A 4116-nucleotide genomic window follows, 5' to 3' on the forward strand; every position below is an offset into this window, starting at 1 on the left:
AATTGACTATCATAAAGAAGTACCAAATCATTTGGCATAAAAGCCTTTGATCTAAGCTTACTATCATAATAAGTCTTCCTTCGTTTTTGTGTCGTTTCCATTATCATTAATGCATTGGCTCTAGTTTCATCCAATTTTTCCAATTCTACTAAATGATGCAGTAATGAATCCTGATCTCCCAATCTAGTATCTATAGCAATTCGTAAACTTTGGACTTTCAATTCAATAGGTAATATAGCTTCCTGGCCATAAACCAATTGAAAAGAGGTAGCATTGGTAGTAACTTTATACGCAGTACAATAAGCCCATAAAGCTATGAACAACTTAGTGTCCCAATCTGTTCTCACTTCTGAAACTATTTTTGTTAAGATTTTATATAAAATTCCATTAGTCTTTTCCATTTGTCCATTGGCTTTAGGGTGATATGGTGTAGTCTTTCGATGTTTTATCTCATATTTAGCCATAAGTGCTTTGATTGTACTATTTATAAAATGAGTTCATTGATCACTAACCAATTATTGTAGACAATCAAACCATGTAATAATATTTTCATACAAAAACGTTGCTACTGTATTTGCACTATCGATTTTTGTAGCTATGACTTCAGCCCATTTTGTTATGTAATCCGTTGCTATCAGTATATATCGTTTTTGTCCATTTCTTGAAGTTGGTGCAATTGGTCCCACAAAATCAATTCTCCATTTTTCAAAAGGTGCTTGAGCCAGAACTAGTACCAATGGCATTGTTGAAGTTCCAGTAGGTCGACCCGTTCTCTAACATGGGTCATAATGACGGACGAATTGGTGGGCATCTATAAATAGTATTGGCCACCAATAACCAACCTGTAAAGCTTTACAAGCCATGCTGTCCTCCGCAAAATATCCACCACAACTGTCCAAGTAGCAATCTTCTAATACATTACTCATTTCAGTCTGACAAATATAGCGTCGCAAAACTCTATCCTTGCCTTGTTTATATAAAGCTTCATCAATCATCATATAAAGTACACATTTTAATATTAAGCATCATTTAAGTTTTTTAGTAAAATTGAGTAGAAAGGTTTGAAATGTCAAATATTGAATTATTTCACTATACTTCGGAGTAATTACATCTACCGCAAATAATTTTGCATTGGATAGTGCATCGTTAATGGATTTTTTACCCAATATATTGGATAACTGAGATAAATAGTCCACATTGGAATGTGATTTCCTTCGTCTTACTTGAATAATAAAGTCAAATTCTTGCAAGAGTAGAATCCATCGTGCAATACGACCACTCAATTGAGGCTTATTAATCATATATTTTAAAGCATCATGGTCGACATGGAAAACAAATTTATAACCAAGAAGATAATGTCGAAACTTTTGTACAAAATAAATCATTTCCAATACTTCTCTTTCAATTGTTGTATAATTTCTTTCAATTACTACCAATTGACGACTTGCATAATAAATAGGGTGATCAAAATCACAGTCATCTTTGTGGCTTAATACAGAATCAATCGCGATATTAGATGCATCTACATAAACTTGGAATGGTTTTGTCCAACAAGGTGCCACCAATATTGGTACTAAAACCAATTTCTGTTTCAATATTTCTAATGTAATTGTACATTCCTTTGTCGAAAATGAACTAGTTCCATCAATTGGTTGTTTCTTCAAGAAATTTATCAAGAAAAGGCATATAACTACAAATAGATAGATAAATCGCCGATAATAACTGACATAGCCGACAAATGCTCGAACACCTGTAATAGTGTCTGGTTGCTTTAATTCTACTATAATCTTTATTTTATCCGGATCTATAGCAATGCCTGCCATCAAAACTATATGACTCAATAATTTACCAGAAGGCACACCAAATTGATATTTTTTTGAATTTAAAGAAATTCCATATTTGACACATTGATTCAAATATTGACCTAGACATTCTAAATGCTTGGTTCTTGTACTAAATGTACCGAAATCATCTAGAAATATTTCCATTGAAATTCATAGATAATCCTGGAACGCTTGCATCATTACTCTTTGAAATGTAGCTGGTGCATTACAAAGTCCAAATGGCATAACTTTATAGGCAAAAGTCCCCCAATCCGTAATAAAAGTAGTTTTTAACTAGTCTTCTTTTGCAATCTTAACTTGATTATAACCAGAGAATCCATCAAGAAATGAATAACATTCATGTCTAGCAATGACATCCAATATACTATCCGTGAATGGTAAAGGAAAATAATCCTTCTTGGTAGCCACATTTAATTTTCAGAAATCTTGACAGATGCGAATTTTTCCATTCTTTTTTGGTACCATAATAATTAGTGAAACCCATTCACTGAAAGGAACTGGATAGATAAATCCAACCTCAAAGAGTTTATGCAGTTCTTTTTTTACCATAAGTGAGTATTTTGGATTAAGTCGATGTTATCTTTGGCGTACTTGTATAGCGTTCTCTTCCAATATAATTCGATGCTCACAAACTTCAGCTGGAATTTCTTTCAAATCTGCATACGACCATGCGAAAGTAATTTTATGTGTTAAAAAGTAATCCACCCAAATTTCTTTCTCCTTGCCTTTTATACCATCATAAATCTGAATGATTTGGAGAGCCTCTCTTGTACCTAAATTAATTGATTGACATCATGGAATTTTAGGAGTCTCTAGAATAATGTTCTGCTCAATTTCAAAATCTTTCATAAAATTTGACACATTAAAACTTTTCAACTCTAGTTCTATAGCACTAACGTGATTAATATCCCGTCTATTCATCTAATATGTAATCATATGATCAGAATCATCAATAACATCTAGAGAAACTAAGTACTCTCTCGATCTCTTGTATTGGTAGTTCAGTCTAGTGTACTCAACAACTTACCTTGTATCAGCATAAATTGAGTCAAGTGTACCAATTTCTTCTTCTATAGACTCATCTTCATAATCCGACATGAATTTTGAACCGGCAAATTGAGTTTCTTCGTGATATTGGACATGGTACATTTGAAGCATAATTTTATCATTACCTTTCTCAATTGTCAATATACCATGGCTTCAATTTTTTCGAGCTTTAGTTTGATACAACCACAGTCGCTCTAATAAAATTGAGTATGATAATATAGAGCTTTGTAATCAAAAAATAATATAATCAATTTTGTAGGTAATCCCTTTAATTACTGTATCAATACTTTGTAAAATATCTATAGGTTTAACTCGATTGGAGTCAGCCATTCTCAAAACTATTATAGTAGGCAATAAGTAATCCAAATCCAATTCCTCCATTATAGCGACATTCATAAGATTTACACTAGATCCTCCGTCTACTTGCACTCCTAATAATAACATTCCATCAATTGAGACATCAATCATAGGTACATCCGGATCGGGATTCAAACTTACTTCTCAGATTTCTTTATTTCAAGATCTGCGATGAATTAATGAGGAATTCAAGATAGTTTGGTACTCAAGTGCTACCGCCAATAGTTGCTTCATAGAGATCATGGGCTGTATGGTGCCCAAATCTTTTAGAACATCATATGGTTCTGTATTAGTGGTAATTCCTAATGTCCGTTTCTTCTTTCCAGTCCTAGATACTGATGCAGGTAAATTAGTTTTCTCTATATTGGAAATTGGTAAATTTGACGGAGCTTATAAAATCGGTTCTTTCAATGGATAAGATTGTTCTCCTAATTGGGTTGATATTAGTTCCTTGGAATTCATGCCTTTTAGAGGATCTTTCAACGGAAAGGACGTTTCCCAAAATTGTGTAGAGAATGGAACAGCTCAACATGGAACCAAAGCCTCCGTAATTGGCACCTCATTGGAGTGCACAATCGATTCTGATCATATCCTGAGTAAGGAGCAAATGTCAAGACCTGGATTGGATGGCCCCATAATTGGGTCCAATTGGTCCTTTGCTTCAAGATCATCCAAATGTTGAATTGGTCCTTTCTCCTTTTGCTGACTTTTTGTAAGGACAGCTTGGACTACTTCTACCCAATGAACTAGTAAATCTTGAGGATCGTGATTTACCTCCTCTATTTTTTCTTAGTTTTGAATTTGTTGATCTCGATTATTGAAATTGAACGGAGCATTACATTGCTGATAAGTATGTCCCGACTGCTTA

The sequence above is a fragment of the Physcomitrium patens genome, chromosome 15, assembly GCF_059467195.1.
Source record: "Physcomitrium patens ecotype Gransden chromosome 15, ASM5946719v1, whole genome shotgun sequence".
Lineage (NCBI taxonomy): Eukaryota > Viridiplantae > Streptophyta > Bryopsida > Funariales > Funariaceae > Physcomitrium > Physcomitrium patens.